At 39.1% G+C, this 23,499-nt stretch overlaps 1 long non-coding RNA gene across 1 annotated transcript in view; it reads left to right on the top strand.

The window, feature by feature from the left end:
* The window catches only part of LOC138414294 (uncharacterized), a 144,175-nt gene extending 139,079 nt beyond the window's left edge, over positions 1 to 5,096 (top strand). Inside the window, exons 2-3 of the long non-coding RNA XR_011246741.1 lie at positions 3,285 to 3,340; positions 4,992 to 5,096. This is a non-coding gene — a long non-coding RNA (uncharacterized lncRNA). The remainder of the gene's footprint in view (positions 1 to 3,284; positions 3,341 to 4,991) is intronic.
* The last annotated feature ends 18,403 nt before the right edge of the window (positions 5,097 to 23,499 follow it).

The raw sequence follows: 23,499 nt of genomic DNA, 5'->3' as shown, positions 1-23,499 counted from the left end.
GGCAGAGCCGCAGTATAGTCAAGACCCATACCCCTAGGGGGGCAACCCACGAATGGGAGAATAACTACAATGGAAGAAGTTCTCCCCAAGGAGCGAGGGGTCTGAGCCCCATTCTGTGCTCCCCAGCCTGGGGTTCCTGCACCAGCAGGCAGAGCTCCCAGAACGTGTGGCTTTGATGGCCAATGAGGCTTACTTTCGGGAGGCCCAGAGAGCTGTGGGAAATGGTGACTCCACTCTTAAATGGCTCACAAAATATCACGTGCTCTGGGACCCAGGGCAGAAGCAGTGATTTGAAAGGAGCCTGGGTCAGACCCACCTGCTGATCTTGAGCATCTCCCAGAGAGGCAGGAGGCAACTGGGACTCACCCTGGGGACACAGACACTGGTGGCAGCCCTTTCTGAGTGCTCTTCTAACAGGAGGACCCTGGTGCTAACAACCACCATTTTGGAATCCTCCCTCTAGCTTGTTAGCCTCAGGACCCAGACCCACCCCTGCCCACCAGTCTGTAGGCACCAGTACTGGGACACCTCAGTCCAAACAACAATCAGTGTTTGCAGATGACATCATACTATACATAGAAAATCCTAAAGATGCTACCAAAAACTACTAGAGCTCATCAATGAATTCAGTAAAGTTGCAGGATGTAAAATTAATATACAGAAGTCCATTGTATCTCTTTACACTAATAATGTACTACCAGAAAGAGAAATTAAGGAAACAGTCCCATTTATAATCACATCAAAAAGAATAAAATGCCTAGGAATAAATCTAACTAAGGAGGTAAAAGACCTGTACTTGGAAAACTATAAAACTATAAGACACTGATGAAAGAAATTGAAGTGACACAAACAGATGGAGAGATAGACTGTGTTCATGGATTGGAAGAATTAATGTTTTTAAAATGACCATACTACCCAAGGCAGTCTACAGATTCAATGCAGTATCTATCAAAATACCAATGGCATTTTTCACAGAACTAGAACAAATAATTTTAAAATTTGTATGGAAACACGAAAGACTCTGAAGAGCCAAAACAGTCTTGAGAAAGAAGAACAGAGCCAGAGGTATCATGTTCCCAGACTTCAGAATATACTAAAAAAAACAACAGTAATCAAAACCCTATGGTACTGGCACAAAAATAGACACATAGGTCAGTGGAATAGAATAGAAGGCCCAGAAATAAGCCAATGCAATTGTGACAAAGGAGGCAAGAATATACAACGGAGAAAAGACAGTCTCTTCAATCATTGATGTTGGAAAAACTGGACAGCTACATGTAAAAGAATGAAATTAGAACAATTTCTTATACCATATATAAAAATAAACTCAAAATGGAGTAAATACTTACGTGTTAGACTGGAAAGCATAAAAATCCTAGAGTAAAATATAGGCAGAACACTCTGACATAAATCATAGCAGTAATTTTTTGGAAATGCCTCCTAAGGCAAGGAAACGAAAGCAAAAATAAACAAATGGGACCTAATTAAACGTAAAAGCTTTTGCACAGCAAAGGAAACCATGGACAAAATGAAAAGACAACCTACTGAATGGGAGAAAATACTTGCAAATGACAGATTAGGGGTTAATGTGCAAAATATATAAAAAGCTCATATAACTCAATATGAAAAATAGAAACAATCTGATTAAAAAATGGGTTGAAGACCTGAATAGACATTTTTCCAAAGAAGACATACAGATGGCCAATATGCACATGAAAAGGTGCTCAGCATCGCCAATTATCAGAGAAATGCAAATCAGAACCACACTGAGATATGCACCTCACACCTGCAGAATGAGTATCATCAAAAAGACCACAAATAACAAATGTTGATGAGGATGTGAAGAAAAAGGAACCCTCGTACACTGGGAAAGAAATTTGGTGCAGCCGTTACAGAAAACAGCATGGAGGTTCCTCAAAAAACTAAAAATAGAACTACCCTGTGATCCAGCAATTCCACTCCTAGGTGTTTATCCAAAGAAAATAAAAACAATAATTCAGAAAGATACATGCATCCCAATGTTCACAGCAGCATTATTTACAATAGCCAAGATATGGAAGCAACCTAAGTACCCATCAACAGATAACTGGATGATGAAGATGTGTACACATATACAATGGAATACTACATGGCCATAAAAAGTGAAATTTTGCCATTTGCAACAACATGGACGGACCTGGAGGGTATTATGCTTGGTGAAATAAGTCAGACAGAGAAAGGCAAATACTGGATGTTATCATTTAATATGTGGAATCTAAAAAATAAAGCAAATGAATGAATATATCAAAACAGAAACAGACTCACAGAGAACAAACTAGTGGTTACCAGTGGAGTGAAAGATGTGGGGACGAGCAAGATAGTGGTAGAGGATTAAGAGGTACAAACTACTATGTATAAAATAAATAAGCTACAAGGATATACTATACAGCACAGGGAATACAGCCAATATTTTAGAGTATTATCTATAAAAACTTTGAATCACTATGTTGTATACCTGAAACTATTATATTGTGAATCAAGTATACTGCAATTAAAAAAAAAACAGTTAAGAAAAATAAAGTTACTTAATCGCTGACCCTCTTTTCTTCCCCAGTACCTGTGATCATGAAGCTTAAAGTAACTAAATCCCCTAGGGAATACCGCCTGCACCAGCGTAAGTTCAGCGCACACGCTGAATGGTGGGCCACGTTTCTTGCTGATTTATCTGCCTTTGATAGATTATAGATACGGCACAATTTGGTTATGACCAAAGTATAATAGACTACATTTTTTGAAAAGATAAACATTACAGCGCCTAACTAAAACCTTTTACTTAAAACACATTCCGTTCAAAATACTAGCCACTTTACTTTCTGAAACTATGAGTTTCTCAAGCTAATATTTTAGAGGAAGGGCCTGTGGGATTTAGCCACTGCTGCTCTATGGGGATAATAGTCACTTCATACAGGATTCTATCAGGAATAATATAGAATTTTTTTTTTTTTTTTTTTTTTTTGCGGTACGTGAGCCTCTCCCGTTGCGGCCTCTCCCGTTGCGGAGCACAGGCTCCGGACGTGCAGGCTCAGCGGCCATGGCTCACGGGCCCAGCCGCTCCGCGGCATGTGGGATCTTCCCGGACAGGGGCACGAACTCATGTCCCCTGCATCGGCAGGCGGACTCTCAACCGCTGCGCCACCAGGGAAACCCATTTGTCATTTTTATTGACCATCAGTCAGCTTTTGGTTGTGAACAAAAAATTGATTAAATCAATTCAAAATAACTTTCTCTCTCTCTCTCCCCCACAGTGCTCACCTACTGATGCTTATGAAGAATCTGAAAATAACATCCCACAAGACTCCAAGTGAGTAGGGGTGCCCTTAATCAAACAGGCAAGCTTTCTCAGTGAGACAAAGCATGGCTATGTCCTGACTTCCCTTCATTTTAATTAGTTTCTTATCATCTGATAACACACTGGGATGAACTTCCTTTTATGTAAGGCTGCTGTGTTTTCAATATTGTGATCTAGGAGAGATCTTAGTAGACAACCTAACATGCCATCTAATTATTACAGAAGAGAAAAACTACAGATTGTGTATCCTAAAAGGAAAGCTATTTGGCAGAGAATTACTTTTTAATTAATTCATCTTTAATAATTTTGCACAGCAAGTCACCTCAGTGCTCTTGGTACACGTTTCTCATATAAGAAATAGCAGGAAATAACATTCCTCAATATTAGGCATTCCGTGAATGACATTTTAAAATGGTGGAGCCGTCATTTGGCTGTGGAATATTCTGGCTTAAACAAGTTTGGCCATTCTATTTAGAGCCTTCTGGAATGTAGATTGCTTTTTAGTCTGTGAGGTTAAGATAGAGGGATGCAGATATCAAGATGAATACACACTCAACTTTCTTACCACATCTTGCCTGAATCCCCTCGCAGAATGGAGGTGAGATGTATATCCTTGTTAGGCTTCTCAAATTCACAAAAGAACGTCAACTGATCCTCTAACTCAGCTTCAAAAGTGCCCAAGCCAGGTAATTGTCAAGGATTACAAATCTGAATTCTCTTGGGCTCTATTCAAACACTTAGTCAAGAGAAAAATATTTGTAGAGAAAGGCTTGTAGGATAGACAATCTATTAAGTCCTCCAAATGAGTGCTTCTCAATTTCTCTTAACAAGGGAGATAATAAAATTAGTATTTATTAAAAACAACGTTGCTCTTTGACACCTGGTACAGCACTTGCACTGACCAGTCGGGATGGATGGTGGCTGTAAAGGACTATACTGCACTGGGGTTGTGTCTTTGAAGATGGAGTTCCTTTGCGTATTGTGAAGTCATGTGGAGCCCCTCACCCACCATTTCCACATGCTAATAATTTTACTTCTAGTGTCTCTTGTCAAGTAGAGAATGAGAAAACAAGCCTCCATGAATTCTGTACCAAATTTAAGTGTATTTTACAATCATAATAATATCTACACATATTTGAACATTGTTCATATATCAGTGAGTGAGACAATTATTTATGGCATAAATATATGGGCACTACCTTTGCAAAAACTTTAAGTTTCGCCAGGAATTTGTTGTGCAGAAGTTAGAAGTCACAGAGTAACCTAAGTCAATTATGCTGTGTGATCACCAGATGAAAACCAAAAACATCTCTTGGAGGGTGCTGACGGCCTGGTTTGTTATGTCACACAATGCCAGACCCCTTCAGTGAAATTTTTCATTTTATTTATGAAAAACTATTGCTTTTCTTCTTGGCAAATAGTTTGATTTTATCTTTGGGAAGCAGAATCCTATGATGGACAAAACAATTTAACCGTTAGAAAATGTGGAGGCAAATGTGCCACTTTCCTATAACGGGCAAATAGTGCTTCATGAAAGGTATTTTATATCAGCCTCATTTCATTACTATTGTATTCCCGTGCTTTCTCATCATCATCTATCTCTAATTTCTTATCTTGACATATATGTCTTTGATAGATAACGTAAATCTTTTTCGGAATATAGCTGGATATCAATACACAAGTGGCTGCTGTCTATAGGTTGGCAAGTCGACGTAAGCAAAAGGACAGAGGTATGTATTTGTTGATTCCTTGTGTAAGCTCTCTGGCCATTTGAATATGATGTCAAGATTTCTCTGCAAATCCTGTAAGCCCCTGCTTCCCTTACAAGGTGGATAGGTGCGGTATAGCTGGGGAAATCACTGGAGTGAGAGGAAATTCTGGGCTTTAATTGTTAGCTTTGGTGTTAACTAACAGTATTACCTTGATCAGGGCTTTGAGGCATTTGTTCTTTTACAAGTCAAGCGTTGATCAGTTCAGAAATCAGAGCTCAGTGCTTTCAGGGGTCCAAGGAACTCTGTAAGACGAAGGCAGAGGTGGGTACCTTGGGGAATGGAGAGCCCCTGCCCCACCTGAGGCACACCAACCTTTTCAGTACTCTGTGCCAGCTGAGCAGTGGGGGTCAGATTTGCCCAGAGGCTGTCAAGTGTTTCTTTTTCTTTTCTTCTTTGTATAACCCCTGGTCCCAGTGATCCTGCAGGCTCCCGCTGTTCTGTCATTCCGTGCTGGTAATTCCATTGTTCAGCAGAGTCCACCTCTTTCAGGCTAGGCAAGTGTGAAGAACGAAATGACAGCCAGAGTGTGAGCTGAAGTAGGGGATCGCAGGCGGGGAGACAGGAGAACCCTTTTAAGAATTCATTGACAGCCTCCGGCACCAGGGCAGAGCTGCAGCTGGTTGGGGAATGGTAGCAGCTCACAGACCTACATGACAGGCTGCTGGGAGGGGCGGGCTGTCCTCGCCGAGCTGGACTTTGGACTGACCGTGAATCTAAGAAGCAGAAGCACAAATAGTGACAGGCGGTAATAAATAACTCTTTCCCAGCTTCCCTTTCTTCCCTCCCCTAGACCCTTAGGCATCCAGCCTACTTTCTGCTCCTTTCAACAGCGTTCTCATTATATTCTACCCGTCACTCAAGTGCAGTTCAATCGCCAATTTCTCCTCGAAGCCCTCCTGTCTCTGCTGTTGGAATTCTCTGTGCTCAGTGTTTGGTTTGGATTTCGCTGGGTGCAGACTGCATTCTACCAGGCACTGGTATTATTATACATAGTCTGTTTTCCCCTGCTGGGATGTAAGCTGCTTGGGAGGAGGGATCACCTTCTCCCTGCTTTTCTGTCTCCCTCTTGGTGCCTAGAACAGTGTTTTGTCAATCAGGTGTTCAGGAAATAAGGTAAAAAAAGCCTCGGCTCTGTGTCCAGAAACACAGACTCAGTCTGGGCTGCTGGGCCCATTAGCTATGTGACTTTGGATGAATTGGCAACCTTTCCAAATTTCAGAGTTTATTATTAGTTGTTTGTTTTTAGGATTATATGATAAACTCGCACACAGTTCTCAGCATAATAATACCTGTTGCCTGGATAAATGTTAAGAACTATGTTGCTTCGTGTTGCATTCTATGCTCACTGTAGCCAGTCCCTTTCTTCATTATCTGAAAAATGAGTTTATGCGTGTTGATGAAAAATGGGGCTTTGTGAATGAAGGCTTTAAGATGGACCAGAAATGTACTGACAAAAATTGGAAAACAAGGATTTGGCATCTTAGATTTCGAGGAATAGGGAGAAAAGGTGACTGCTATTGGAAAGCAGAAATTGCAAACTAATTATGAAGAGGAGGCCTGAGGTAAACAGAGTAAATTTAATTAAGATGAGCAGTTGTTTGGGCTGTCCAGAATGACAAATGTTTTTTCAAAAAAAAAAAAAAAAGAGGATAGAGTCAGAAGTAAAAATGAGGTAAAAAGTGAGAAAAATTCAAAGAGAAAATCTCCTTGTGGAATCTGTCCTAGGACTAGGGTGCATAGCTGCGGTGGAGAGGGACCAGGAATTCCTATGTATGGATACCTGAGGGTTGAGCAACCCACCTAGAGGCCTAAAGCTGTGCCTGGGACAGGAGACTCATACCAGATCTCACCAGAAAGGACCAGGCATCCTCAAAGCTCAGGGAAGAGGGGTCCTATCTTCTCTGGGAGTGAAATAGCCTCAAACTGAAAAGTCCTGCTCACCTGTAAAAACATGCTCGGCACAAGTTGGTGACAGCTATGGACTAGTGATCTCCCTCTTTCCCTAGAGCCAGGATTTCAAAATTCCTTATAATTTTGCAAGTTGATCTTCATTTCTAAAGCACCTGTGAAGTGAGTGAACTAAGGTTGCAATAACGGAAGGATTTGGGAGTGGATGAAGTTTCATATGAAGCCAAATAATCAGAGGTTGCTGGCTGAGCATGGAATTAAGCTATCATATTTCATTACTTCTAAGATACATATATTATCACATTTATTATGATATGTATTAGACAATGGTGTCTTATTATCATGCTGGCCAGGCAGCAGTCGAGATGTGGCTTGTCAAAATCTGCATAACTTAAAGTCAAAAGTGCTAGCATCAAAACTTGCAGAATGGGCGCGTGTGACTTTTTTTTTTTTTTAACATCTTTATTGGGGTATAATTGCTTTACGCGTGTGACTTTTTGAATTAGGGTTTTCTCAGGGTAGATGCCCAGTAGTGGGATTGCTGGGTCGTATGGTAGTTCTAGTTTTCGTTTTTTAAGGAACCTCCATACTGTTCTCCATAGTGGCCGTATCAATTGACATTCCCACCCACAGTGCAAGAGGGTTCCCTTTTCAACATACCGGTATATTAATGGACATATGTGGAATCTAGAAAAATGGTACAGATGAACCTGTTTACAGGGCAGGAATAGAGACACAGATGTAGAGAATGGACATGTGGACACGGTGGAGAGAGGAGGGTGGGATGAATTGGGATTGACATAGGTGCCCTGCCATGTGTAAAACAGATAGCTAGTGGGAACCTGCTGGATAGCACAGGGAGCTCAGCTTGGTGGTTTGTGGTGACCTAGATGGGTGGGATGGGGGGTGTGAGGGAGGGAATATATGTATACCTATAGCTGATTCACTTCGTTGTACAGTAGAAACTAACAACATTGGAAAGCAACTACATCCCAATTAAAAAGAACAAAAACCTTGCAAAATGGGTCAGCACCTTGGGAGAAAATCTGGAGACACATGTGAATAACTGTTTTAAGAAATGTGAACCCGCCACGACATTGACGGCACAGGGGCTGGAAAAGAACATGAGTGGTTCTTACACAGAAAGTGCTTAGGAAGAATCAGGTTTACATTGTGAAGAAATTTCAAAAAAGAGTTTTTATTTCACTTATATTTTTCAATTTATGTGGGTAGACGATAAAAACGCCTAAATCAGTTTCTATCAGCTAAGACTCAACAAGAGGCTGTTTACACATGCGGTAGGGAAACACAGGGGTAGTGGAATAGTACTGTGACCTGGGAATGGTAACAGCAAAGCCTTTGCCACCACTGGGCAAAGGGCTGGGGTGCAAACTAGAGGCCAGAGTGAGAGAGTTGTGAGATAGGGCTTAGGAGGCGGGAGCACAAGTGACCCTGCAGGGAGAGAGTTGGGGGAATAAACATCCCCACCTCTCTCCCCCTCATTCTCTGATCTCTTGCAGGGGCTCCCCATTGGTCATACCCAGTTGGAAGTCAGAGGTAAGAGGATCCATTTACGTAACCTACCAATTTTCAAGCTTTTTGGTCTCAGAACTCCATTATGCTCTTAAAAATTATTGAGAACTTCTGTTTATGTAGCTTATATCCATTGATACTTACCATATTAGAAATGAAAGCTAAGAAACTAATTAAAAAGTAATAAACCCATTGTATGTTAATACAAGAAAAATTTCAATGAAAAACAGCTCCTTGTTTCAAAAGCTAGTGAGTATGTGGCATTGTTTTACATTTTGGAGAAATGCTAATGTTTGGCTTCATGGAGGACACCTGGATTTTCATGTTGATTTCTGCATTCAAAACGTGGTGACATATTATTTTGGTTGAAGTGTATGAAGAAAGTATAGCCTCGCACCTACCTGCAGTTAGAAAAGGGGTCTTTTAAGTATCTTTTCCAAAAGTCATGTATAGTCTTCTTTAATAATGCACCAAAGCTCAGCAAGTAGTTTCTTAAAGGTTAGTGCAATGTGGAATCTGAAATTATAACAATGAACTTTTTGTATTTGGTTACATTAAAATCCATTGGTCTATATCACACTTTGAATGTACCTTTTACCCATGCATGATTTTGTAGTTTTATGCCTTGGTCGTTTGGAAAATATGGGTTTAGTGAATTAGGCAGATCTACTACATATTGACACATTTGAATATACAATATCCAAAAAAATAACGTATCTGAAAAATCTTTAAACTTTGGGAAATTGTCAATCTCATTGTAGCAGATATGTTTCAAAAATTCTAATATTTGCTTAAAAACTCAAATTTTATCATGGGCAGCAAATATGTCTTTCTCAAAATGATAGACTCACTTGTGTTATTTTCAAGAAAATACCTGCCAAAAGCCAATTCTGAGTAACTACAGTTTATCTGTTAGTCTTATTTCCAAATGGTGTTCCATGAGAAAAGCAGATATTCAGCCTGCAGTTGAAACAATCCTGTCGATGCTTTTCTTGGAAATAACCATCATGCTTTGGTGTACCACAGAAGTACGCTTTATGCATACTGCCATTTCATTACATGGAATATTAAAAAGACATGGACGCAAAAGACGTGAGACTGAATGCAATTAATACTGTTTTTTTGCTGTTTTGTCATGGGCATTCTTAAATGAAACTGGCATTTCTTAAAAGATTGGGTTAATGAAGAACACAGTGACTACCAGCAGGTTGGTGCCGCTGCCTTGATTCCTGCTAAGGCTCCAGAAGTTTTATCCACCTTTGATTTTTCCACCATCAATTCAAATTGAAAAAGGCAAGTACTGTCTTAGTATTCTTATAAAAATACTTCTGACCTGTATACCTCCTGAAAAAGTCTTGAGGAAACCCGGGGCTTTGGGGACTATACTTTGAGAACTGCTGAGGCAGCCTATCCAGGTCAGTCCCCTGGGTCAGAAGGCAGCATGGAGAAAGGTGAGGAGTAGATTTTGGAGTGGTGGTGGGCAATAGGAAGATATGCAAAATAAAGCCTTCATCAGCACTCTGCTTTCGTATAAAATACAAAACAAATCTCCATTATAAGACTACTTAATCTTTGGTTCCTAAGAGGTTGCAGTTTAGGAGAAGGGATAAGTCAAGTGTTCAGGTAACAACAGAAACTCAACAGTGGATGGGATCAAGATGGCAGAGTAGGAGGACGTGGACCTTACCTCTCCCCAAAAATCACATCAAAAATCAATCCACAAGTGGAACAATTTTCACAGAAAATCAGCTGGAAACTGGCAGAAGATCTCTCATACAACCGAAGCTGCAAGAAAGACCACCTCCACCCCCGCCATGTATCCAGGTAGGCAAAAAGGCTTCAGGATGGGACTGGCATCCCTAGGAGGGATCTGTGAAGGAGGGAGGGTCCCCACAGGCAGACCTTCATCCTGGGAAGCCTCCCTGTAGCCTGGGACAGATAGAGGGGTTGTAGGAGCCTGGACTCTGTTCACGAGGAGTGCCTGTGTACTAGCTTGCTAGCAATCAGGGTAGAGAGAGACCAGTGCTGAGGGCTGCCACCTAGCTGCACTTCCTAGCCCAAAACATGAGCCCTGTGGGGCTGCTAATACGCACAGCACCTACGTGCTGAAAATTGGGCAGACAAACCCTGTGGTCGGGGCTGAACCTTAGAGCCCATTGTCAAGGTGCCTAGAGCAGGGCACGGCTCCTGCCGTGGCAGACTTTGTTAGCACGCACATGGCTGGGGCAGGGCTGACATCTGAGCCCATTATCAGCACTCACAGACTTAGGGCAGAGGGGAGGTCCGAGGGTGAGCCCAACACCTGTGGACTTTGTCGGCATGTACACCGGGTAGTCAACAGCATCACAGATTTGCACAAGTCCAGTGGAAAGCCCCTGGGGAGAAGTATGCAGGGGTTCCTTTCCTGGTGGGAACACTCTGGTTCCACCTACCTCACACTGCAGCTTGGAGATGGATCTGGGGCAGACAAGTCCTGGGAAAGCCCTAATTGAGAGGCAGCCCAGGTCCCAGGCAACAGCAAAACTGCCTTGATTCCTGCAGGCACCATACTCCAGGCTCTGGTGACAGCCAAGAACTAGGTCTGGAATGAACACAGTAGAGAAAGGAATGCGACCTTGGGCTGCTTCTGGGCAGAACTGTGGATACCTGCACAGGTGCTGCACAGGTTCACTGTGACCACATGGGCATCACTTGCTTCAGCACTAACCTCCTTGGGGACAGAACACACACTTAGGCACAAGGGACCCTTACTGAACCTGACTCTCAGGCCTTCTACTTCAACAACTGGAGAGCAGACTCTGCCACTGCCAGGGCTGTGACAGCCATGGAACAAAGAGGAGGCCCTGCCCAATATCCACTGCAGGCTCTAGACACCACAACATCAATCACATCCCCTATCAAGGGGATAACAGCCAACATACTCTGAGGAAAGATGTGGCAGCATCCATCCCAAAAACAGCCCTTGCATAAAAATATTGGACTAACACAGTCTATACAGGGCCACTCCCACATAATAACAACACTTTAAGACCACGGTAGATAAATTTCTCTGTTTCTATGAATTTAGGAAGAATAGTTAAAAAGCAGAGAAAGAACAATACCCCAAAAGAATAATGAAAATGACCTTGCCAGTCCACTAGACCCTGAGTTCAGAAAGTAATAAAATGCTAAAGGAATTAAGAATTATTGATAGAAATTCAGATCAGTGTAACAAGGAACTAGAAACTATCTTTCAAAATTAGACAACTCAATTACTGAGATAAAAACCAAACCAGAAGCAATGAATAGCAGACTAAATAACAGAGAAGAATGAATAAGTGATCTGGAAGATAGGATAATGGAAAGCACCCAATCAGAACAACAGAAAGACAAATGGAAAAAAAAGAAAGCAACCTACAAGATTAATGAGATAATATAAAGCATGCCAACCTATGCATAATAGATCTTCCAGAAGGAGATGAGAGAGAGAGAGAAAGGGATTAAAAATGGATTTGAAGAAATTATGTCGGAGAATTTCCTGCACCCAAAGAAGAAAACATATCCAGGTACAGCAAACACAGAGGGTCCCAAACAAGATGAACCCAAACAGACCCACACTGAGACATATCATATATATATATATTTTTTTGATGTGGACAATTTTTAAACTCTTTACTGAATTTCTTACAATATTGCTTCTGTTTGATGTTTTGGTTTTTTGGCTGCAAGGCATGTGAAATCTTAGCTCCCTGACCAGGGATTAAACCTGCACCCCCTGCAGTGGAAGGTGAAGTCTTAACCACTGGATGTCCAGGGAAGTCCTGTGACATATTATATTTAAAAGGCAAAAGTTAAATATTCTAAAGGCAGTAAGAGAAAACAAAGAGTCAGTTACAAGGGAATTCCCATAAGGCTATCAGCTGATTTCTCTGCAGAAGGGAGTTGCATGATATATTCAAAGTCCTGAAAAGGAAAAATCTGCAACCTAGGATACTCTACCCAGCAAGATGATCATTTAGAATAGAAGGAGAGAGAAAGAATTTCTCAGACAAGCAAAAACTAAAAGATTACAGCAGTACTAAACCTAACCTAAAAGAAATATTCTATTTCTTCTCTAAATAGAAAAGGTAGGAATCTATAGGAAAGGAAAAATCACAATAGGAAAGGCAAATAGAGAAAAAAGATTGAGTATCAAATAAGTCAGTACAAAGATTAAAAGCCAATAAATTTTTTCTGTAAAAGTGATTGTAACCACAATTAACAGCAGAAGGTAAACATGAAGATGTAAAATAGGACATCAGAATCACAAAATGTGGGGGAAGGGAGTAAAGAAAATGTAGATCTTTTAGAATGTGTTTGAACTTATATGACCAGCAGTCTAAAGAAATAGATATAGTTATGGGTTAGTATACATGAAAACCAGGGTAACCACAAATCAAACACATACAGTAGATTCACAAAGAACAAAAAGAAAGGAATTCAAGCATAATACAAAAGAAAACTATCAAACCATGAAAGGAGAAACGAACAAATGAAGAAAGAACTATAAAATCAACTGGACAACAAGGTTTGGCAATAAATACATGTGTAGCAATAATTACCTTCAATGTTAACGGACTAAGTGCTCTGATCAAAACATGAGTGGCAGATTGGATTAAAAAAACAAGAATATACAATATGCTGCCTACTTTAGGGTGAAAAGCACACACATATATTGAAAGTGAGAGGATGGAAAAAGATATTTCATGGCAAAGAAAATGACAAAAAAGCAGGGGTAGCAATACTCATATCAGACAAAACAGACTTTAAAAACAAAGGCCATAAAGAAAGAAAAAGAAGGACACTATGTAATGATAAAGGGATCAATACAACAGGATGATATTATACCCAATATAGGAGCACCTAAATATATAAAACAAATACTAACAGACATAAAGGGAGAAATTGACAAGAATACAATAACAGTAGGGAATTTTAACACCCCACTGGTATCAACAGACAGATCTTCCAGACATAAAGCAAGAGATCCTAAATGACACAATAGAACAGTGAGACTTAGTTGATATCTAAAGGACACTACATTCAAAAAAGCCAGAGTACACATTCTTTTCAAGTGTGCATGAACATTCTCTAGAATTGCCCACATACTAGGACACAAAATAAGCCTCAACAAGTTTAAGAGGAGAGAAATTATTTCAAGCATTTTTTCCTAACCACAATGGCATCAAACTAGAAATCAACCACACACACAAAAAAAGAGAAAAAAATCACATGTAGACTAAACAACATGCTACTAAAATATTAATGGGTCAATGATGAAATCGAAAGAGGAAATCAGAAAATACCTTGAGACAAATGACAATGAAAACACAACTTTACAAAATCTATGGAATGCAGCAAAACCACTTCTAAAAGGGAATTTCATAGCAATACAGGCCTTCCTCAAGAATGAAGAAAAATAACCTAACCTACCACCTGAAAGAATTAGAAAAAGAACAAACAAAACCCCAAGTCAGCAGAATGAAGGAAATAATAAAGATCAGAGAGGAAATAAACTATAGGTCAAAAAACAATAGAAAAGATAAAACCAAGAACTAGTTTTTTGAAAAGATAAAGAAAATCAATAAACCTCTAGCCAGACTCACCAAGAAGAAAAGAGAGAGGAACCAAATAAAGAAAATAAGAAATAAAAGAAGAAGAATAATGACCTATACTGCAGGTACAAAAAAATCATAAAATACTATAAACAGCTATATGTCAACAACTTGGACAGCTTAGAAGAAATGGACAAGTTTCTAGAAACATACAACCTGCCAAAATTGAGTCAAGAAGAAATAGATAATTGGAACAGACCAGTCACTAGATGTGAAATAGAATCTGTAATAAAAAAAAAAAACTCCCTGCAAACAAAAGTCCAGGACTGGATGGCTTCACTGGGGAATTCTACCAAATATACAAAGAACTTATACCAATCCTTCTCAAACTATTCCAAAAGACTGAAGAGGAGAGAACACTCCCAAGTTCATTCTATACTATGAAGCCACCATCACCCTGATACCAAAACCAGAAGATACTACAAAAAAAAAAAATTATAGGCCAATATCTTTGATGAATACAGATGCAAAAAACCTCAACAAAATATTAGCAAACTGAATCCAACTACAAAAAAAAATTATAGGCCAATATCTTTGATGAATACAGATGCAAAAAACCTCAACAAAATATTAGCAAACTGAATCCAACAATACATGAGAAGGATCATATACCATGATCAAATTGGATTAATTCCACTGTTGCAAGGATGGTTCTACATACCCAGATCTATCAATGTGATACACCACATTAACAAAAGGCAAAAAACATATGATCATTCTCAGTAGACACAGAAAAAAAACAATAAAATTCAACATCCATTCATGATAAAAACTCTCAACAATATGGGTATAGAGGGACTATATCTCAACATAATAAAAGCTATTTATGCCAAACCCACAGCCAATATAATATTCAATGGTGAAAAGCTGAAAGCCTTCCCACTAAAATCTAGAACAAGACAAGGATGCCCACTCTCACCACTTCTATTCAACATAGTATTGGAAGTCCTAGTCACAGCAATCAGACAAGAAAAAGAAAGAAAAGGTATCCAAATTGGAAAAGAATTAAAGCTATCACTGTTTGCAGATGACATGATACTCTATAGAGAACCCTAGAGACTCCACACAAAAGCTATTAGAATAAATAAATTCAGCAAGGTAGCAGGATACAAGATTAATATACAGATATCGGTTGCATTTCTTTATACTAACAAATATCAGAAAGTTAAAAAAATCCCATTTAAAACTGTCAAAAACAATAAAATACCTAGGAACAATCTTAACCAAGGAGGTTAAAGACCTATACACTGAAAACTCTAAAATATTGATAAAGGAAATTGACTATGATTCTAAGAAATGAAAATAAATCCCATGCTCTTGAATTTTTAAAATGACCATACTACTCAAAGCAATCTACAGATTTACTGTGATCCCTTATCAAAATACCCATGACATTTTTCACAGAATTAGAACAAATAATCCTAAAATTTATGTGGAATCACAAAAGACCCAGAATTGCCAGAGCAATCCTGAGGGAAAAAATAAAGCTGGAGGCGTAACCCTCACATACTGCAGACAATACTACAAAGCTACAGTAATCAAAACAGTGTGGTATTAGCACAAAAACAGACATATAAATCAATGAAACAGAACTAAGAGCCCAGGAATAAAGCCATACACCTATGGTTAATTAACCTATGACAAAGGAGACAAGAATATACAATGGAGAAAAGACAGTCTCTTCAGCAAATGGTGTTGGGGAAGCTGGACAGCTGCATGTAAATCAATAAAATTAGAACACTCCCTCAAACCATATGCAAAAATAAACTCAAAATGGTTTAAAGACCTAAATATAAGACACGGCACCATAAAACTCCTAGAAGAGAACACAGGCAGAACCACCTCTGACATAAATCATAGCAATATTTTCTTAGATCAGTCTCCCATGGCAAAAGAATTAAAAGCAAAAATAAACAAATGGCAACTAATCAAACTTAAAAGCTTTTGCATCAAAGGAACCCATCAATAAAACAAAAAACAACCTATGAAATGGGATAAAATATTTGCAAAGTAAGAGACCAACAATACAACTCAATATCAAAAAAAAACCAAAAGCCCAACCCAATTAAAAAAATGGGCAGAACAGGGGTGGGGGACAAAGAGGGATGGACTGGGAGTTTGGGGTTGGTAGAGGCAAACTATTATATTTAGAATGAATAAACAAGGTCCTACTGTATAGCACAGGGAACTATACACAGTCTCCTGGGATAAACAGTAATGAAAAATAATATAAAAAAAAGTCTCTGTGTAAAACTGAGTCACATTGCTATACATCAGAGACTGGCACAACATTGTAAATCAACTCTAATAAAAAAATGGGCAGAAGACCTAAATAGACATCTCTTGAAAGAAGACATACAGATGGCCAACAGGCACATGAAAAGATGCTCAACATCAATAATTATTAGAGAAATGCAAATCAAAACCACAATGAGGTATCACCTCCCACCAGTCAGCATGGCCATCATCAAAACATCGACAAATAGTAAACCCTGGAGAGAGTGTGGAGAAAAGGGAACCCTCCCACACTGCTGGTGGGAATGTAAATTGGTGCAGCCACTATGGAAAATGATCTAGCAATCTTACTTCTGGGCATATATTTTGAAAAGATGAAAACTCTAATTTGAAAAGATACATGCACCCCAATATTCATAGCAGCAGTATTCATAATTGCTAAGACATGGAAACAACCCAACTGCTCATCAACAGACAATTGGTTTAAGAAGATGTGGTATATATTTATACAATTGAATATTACTCAGCCATGAAAAAGAATGTAATACTGCCACTGGCAGCAACATGGAGGGACCTAGAAAATTCTATGCTTGGTGAAATGTCAGAGAAAGACAAACATCATATATCACTTACATGTGGAATCTAAAAAATAATATAAACGAACCTATATACAAAACAGAAACAGACTCACAGACATAGAAAACAAATTTATGGTAACCAAAGGGGAAAGGGTGTGGGGGAGGGAGAAATTAGGAGTATGGGATTAACAGATACAGACTATTACACATGAAACAGATAAGCAACAAGGATTTACTGTATAGTACAGGGGACTATATTCAATATCTTATAATAACCTATAATGGAAAATAATCTAAAAAAATAACTGAATCACTTTGCTGTATAACTGAAACTAACACAATATTGTAAATCAACTATATTCGGTTAAAATAAAACTCAAAAAGTATAGCTTAGTGTAATTGTACCTCTTTTTTTCTTTAGTGGTATATAAAATAAAATACATCTTTGAACTGATTCCTTAAGTCTTACATTCTATGATGTACGATAAGTAGAGAGAATCAAACGAATCCCATGTTGGAGTGACCTGATGCATCTCTGTCCATTCTAAGGTGTAACTGCCACTGGGACCAGTCCGGTCAGTCTTTGGGACAGATTTCCTGCTCCCTATGTGGAACACCATGCATACTTATTTTAGAAACACTTGGTTTTCTAGCCTTCCATTGTTTATGAATCTCCTGAGAGATATATTTTATCTTCTAAACTTATGAATGTACAAATGAATGGGTGAATGAATAAATATGAATGGCCTAGAAGTCATTGCGCCTCCTTCAAGGGACTCCGCCTATCCACTCTGGTGGGATGATTTTGTACCTGTCATCCCACCAGAGATGATAATTTCTCTGGTTTCCAATTTCCTTTCATCCTTGGATAGGAAGCATCATTTTACTGTCACCCTGTACTCCTTGCTCGCTATACGTATGGACTTAATAAAGAAATGAGGCAGACGGATACACTATACTGCCTTCAGTCACTCTTCCACGAATGCCCAGCCTTGGCTCAAGAGGAAGGTAATGTTATCTGCAAACTGCAATCACCTGAGTTTACATTTGCAAGGGAAATGGTAACCTAGGAACAATCCTTTACTTCGAGGGGATTAGCGCTTCAGCTGATTTTGGACTCTCTTATTTGTTTCTATAAATTTTTAGCAGTTTGAAATGGCATTAAACTCTGCAGAGAGCACAGTATAATGCCAGTAATCCTGTTGATCTTACATTGCTTTACAGAGGCAAGAACAGCAATAAATCCTTTTATGTGTAAATCAGGAGAGATGTTAGCCATTTCTCTGCAAGGACATACTTTATTACTAGAGTTGGCTGATATAAGTTAGAACTCAAGTATTAAATTTGAAATATCTTTTCTTCTTCCTTTGCTAGTCCACTGATTCTCTTCCTTCTCCCATTTCCCCTTCCCCAAATAACTGAACCTTTCCTATATCCATCTATCCATCCATCCATCCATCCATCCATGCATCAACTTGCAAAATCTCTGTGTCTGACCATCCTGCCATTTTAGGACATATTTCTGTAAAGCATTGTGACAGATGCTTTCTGAGGGAACACAGTAAGACCTGGTTTCTAAGATCTTGCTGTCTAGTGGGAAGGATAAGTCAAGTGCACAGGTAACAGAAACTTAAGGTTGGATTTGACAGGATATTGGTTAAGGGCAAGTGCTCAGCAGATAGTCTATGCTTGTCTCTTATCATTTCCTACCTGTACATCCTCAGGCAAATCCTTTGATGTATCTGAACCTCAGGTTCCTCATCTGCAATGTCAACCACATATGATTGTTGTGATGATTAAATAAAGCGTAAGTATTTAGCACAATGCTATTTATTGCCCTAAATAATATTAAATATAATTTGTGCTCAGAGATATATAAGCAATAACCAAACTGACCCCTAAATTATTAATAGTACATTTACCTAACCACCAATAAAATGTATCGAATTTGGTTTTCATTGTATATATCTTTCAGAAATAAAGCTAGCCAAGAGGCCCTGAGCTGTTACCAGCATTATACATATAGTAAAGTTGTTCCTTACACAGATGATATGGCTATGCCTAAGAAAAGATGCTCCCTGAATTATCTTTCTTATGGTAGACATACGTTGTGGGAAGCCACCTGCACTGTTTCAACTAATCCCTACTCTTACAAGCAATGATATCCAAATATGTTACCTTCCCAGAGCTGGATTTATCCAGACCAAAGATTGTCATGTCCAACATAGGTCATCATATTTGCTGTGCTTGGTCCTGTACAAACCAATCCCACTGCCTTCAGCCAGTTGCAGGTTTGGCTGACCCCTGTGCTTGGTTTCTGCCCATCTTATCTTATACTAGTTTGAATCCCATCAGTTTCTACTCTTGAAGCACATCCCCCGCCCCACCCCATGCCAACACAGCCATCACTGATTCATATAGGTTCTGGGGAAAGAAAGGACCACAGTCTCCAGAACTTCAGAGGACCAGAGGAGACCAATCTACTTCAAGACATTGGCAGTGTGGAGTTCCCACTGGAAGAGAGGAACAATGGGGGAAAAGGTCCTAGAATCAGAACCTCAGAGGGACTTCTGACCCCAGTTCTGATTTATGTCATGCTGAACAAATTACTGAGACTTTGGGGGCCTCAGTTGACCCATCTACACAGTAAATGTATTGTGCTAAATAATCTCAGCTTATTGCATTCACCAGTTCATTTAATATTTATAAAGTGCACAATTCTGCACTGTGCAGAAGACACACTTCTATAAGGGCTACACACACACACACCATGGCTCAGAATGTTATATGAGCCACAAAGAAAGATACAAAATGTGAGGGGTTGCAGCTGTTCTGTTGTGGGTCTTTAAGGTACTCTTCAGTTCTAACCATTAGGCAAGACCTATCCTTTATCTCTTCAAGTTCACTAAAATGCCACGGAGCATCATCTCTCTGGGGCTGTTGTCTCCTCTGGAAAATGAAGCAAATGAATTTAACAGCTATTTCCAAGAATTTTTTTTGAGAGGGGAGGTGAAGAGGGGAAAATGCATAAGGGATATATAATTCAGTGGTCACATAACTTTATCACATTTGTCTCCGAACCTCATTGTGAATTGGCCAGTGAAGATATCCTTATATTATTTTGATATAGCAGGAAACTGAGGCTCATAGAAGCTGAAGCACTTACTGGAGGAGAAATCAGGGTGAGGATGCTCGGTATAGTACTGTAAATATACTGCACAGAGAAGTAACGGCTAGGTTAATTCTCCAAACCCAAAACTCACTTTTGCCATCAATATTTTCTTCTCCTGATCTATAACACATCCAGGGGAGGGGATGATGTAGGGTGACACCAGTTTCTTGGTTAATAATCTTCATCTGAGTTGAGGTTTGTGTGTTTAGGATGAGCTCAGCCAGATGACGTTTCCTCCTGCCAGTAGGTGCCAGGGGAGGCAAATTTGTCTGAGTGGAAATAAAATCCGAAAGGAGGGAGCTTGGGTTGGGATATCCTGTTTGGTCACCCTACATTTAGCAAGCACCCACACTGCAAAGCCCACTGCAAAGCAGTAAAGACTTGAAAAAGACAGGGTCTCTACATCTTTTGGAGTTCTTGGTTAGCAGATGCATTACAAAAACAAACAAAACACCTTTCCCCTTTTCTAACAGGAAACATTATGCAAATAGTTTCAACTAGAGTAAAAGAAACAACAAAAAAAAATGGAACTTTGTTAAAGAAACTCCACATTTCTTACCCTCTCTCAATTTGACACATTCCTTAGTCTTAACTCTATAGACAACTACTTTGACATTAAGGACACCAGACTTTACTAATAACGAGCCCTAGACAAACGAAACAAAACAGGGACTTCCCTGGTGGCGCAGTGGTTAAGAATCCGCCTGCCAATGCAGGGGACACGGGTTCGAACCCTCGTCTGGGAAGATTCCCACATGCTGTGGAGCAACTAAGCCCATGCACAACTACTGAGCCCACATGCTACAACTACTGAAGCCCATGCACCTAGAACCCTGTGCTCTGCAACAAGAGAAGCCACCGCAATGAGAAGCCCACACACCGCAACGAAGAGTAGCCCCTGCTCACCGCAACTAGAGAAAGCCAGTGCACAGCAATGAAGACCCAATGCAACCAAAAATAAATAAATTTAAAACAAAACATACATCAGCAATAAACCCCCCAAACTTCAGCTCAAACCGAGGGCCCTCAGCCTTCAGCCTTCTCTGAAAGAAAGAAATGCCCTTTTCTTTTACTATCAACAGATGCTGCCTAAAGAACTCTAATATTTTCTCTAGAACAAGCTGTCTTACATTCATTTGAATAACCGAAGGAAACCCACTGAAACTATGATTTAAAGCTTACATAAAGAAGACACCACTTGTGAAGGATATTCTGAATTTGTCCAATTACATACTGAATTAAGTAAAAGGCAAGGGATGGAGGTTGCAAATACCAAGAGACTCTTACTTATGGTCTAAAACACAGCAAAATCAGTGTCTCCTTGGTTAAGGTCTTCCTGTCTTTTAAATTTATTCCTCCTCTCTTCTGGGTTCTCATAGTACCTTCTACCATCACATACATTTATCCTAGGCTCTTTTAACTAATTTTTTTTAATCTGTATATTTTGCTCACCAAACTGAGATCTTGGAGGTCATGACCATAAAATTAGTCATCTTGTTTCTACAGTACCAAATACAGTAATCATTAATTATCTGTTGAAGAAATGAATTTATAACTAGACAAGTGAGAAGGAAGGACTGGGATGTTATCTAAACTGCATCACCATTTTTAGAGGAAGGCTGAGGTGACTATGGAAAAACTGAGACATGACAAGAAGTTTGGTGACATAGCCTTTGTGACACATTAGCTGTAACACATTTCAGAGCCATATCTTAATTCATATATGACTGTCACATATTAGCAAATAATTTAGCATCTCTGAGCTTGTTTACTCATGTAAAATGGGAAACATAATGCTTCAAAGAACTGTTACCAGCTTAAGTAGCTAATAAGCAGGTTTAAGTTACACATTTTAACATAACACACATATAAAGGATGGTGACTACTACTATTATCTCTGCAACAAACCATTTTCTCTTTGAAATGATATCTGATATCTTTAGAGTCAGCAAAATAACTAGCAAATCAAAAGTAGTTCATTCTTTTTGTTGTATCACCTGACTTTGCTCCCAAGGAAGTAAAGGCAATTTTGCAGGTAAAAAATGGTTCATGCATTGAAGGAAAAAATGTACTTGCATTTGTGATTTATTTGTACGATTTCCTCTTATGAACAATTTAGAAATGAAAAGGACTTATTTTGGGGTGTTGATTTTTACGCTGGATTTTAAAAGCGTTTTTGGAAAGACACTGAATTGTGTTATCTATTTGATAGCTCTTAGATGCTTTTTTTCTGGAAGACATAAATTAAAATTTAATTTGGTGGAATATAATTAAAAATAGGACTTTAAGTTGAAATTGAGGTCTGTGAAAGTTTGAAAATACAGAACCTTTTTGGCAAAGAGAAAATGCTTGAAATATGTTTGTGGTTCATCAAGTTGCTTATAGAATGATTCAAGAACTGTCGCTGGAAAATCAGAGGACTGACAATCCCGTTAAATCGGCTGTGTTACCAATGGTTGTACAGTCTCCTCCTTCCAGCTCAATCCTGGGTCATGGTACCTGCATCCGTAGCTGATGGGTCAGAATGCATATGAGGAAAAAATGTCTCATCAAACAGTAGAACCTATGCATTCTAGGGCCAGACACCAGATCCTACCATAATTAAAGGACCATAGAACAATAGTAGGAAGTGACACAATCTCCACATGCTGAATTCACCTCAATTCCTTAAAGTTATTTTTTTCTTGAGGACGTGCAGCTTGCAAAGCCCATGCTTTAAAAATGTACTGTAATTTTATCACCCCCACCTCCTGTCTTAAGCTCTGTCCAGAAGGATTTGTTCTTATTTATGTCTGTGGAATGAGGTTTTCTTTTCTAGTGCTTGGGAGCTTTCCATGGTGTCCTGTGGATGCTTCAAAATGAAGCCTTCTCTTTTTTAATCCTTTCCTTTTCTTAGACAGAATTGCCTTTTGTAATTTCTTCTTTCTTGTTAAAAAAAAATCAAAAGAAAAGAATAAAAAGCAGCAGAAGGAATCTAGTTCGAGACTGCAGCCCAGGTGTTCTAGAAGACAATTCCTATAATTAGTTGTTAAAAGTGGCATTGCCATCATTTTCCCCACAGATTGAAACTGACTTTTCCTCTCAACATTTCATTCTGGGGCTAGTTAATCTGGTTAATCAATAATTAACCAATTAATTGATTTTAATGAAATAAGTGTTTAAAACATGTTCAAGTACTGGCCTCAAAGAGAAACAAAAGCGTTTTCAAGCATCTCTCTCCTGAACCAAAATTTTGCATAATCTACATGGTACAGTGTGTGAGTGCTGGTGTTCAAATGCTAAATCATTCAAGATCTGTTCTCAGTATACATTTTTCTCATTGAGAAATCTCACACATGAC

This window comes from Delphinus delphis, chromosome 16, assembly GCF_949987515.2.
Source record: "Delphinus delphis chromosome 16, mDelDel1.2, whole genome shotgun sequence".
Taxonomy (NCBI): domain Eukaryota; kingdom Metazoa; phylum Chordata; class Mammalia; order Artiodactyla; family Delphinidae; genus Delphinus; species Delphinus delphis.
Note: the sequence above shows the minus strand (reverse complement) of the source record. Positions and strands in the feature narration are given on the sequence as shown.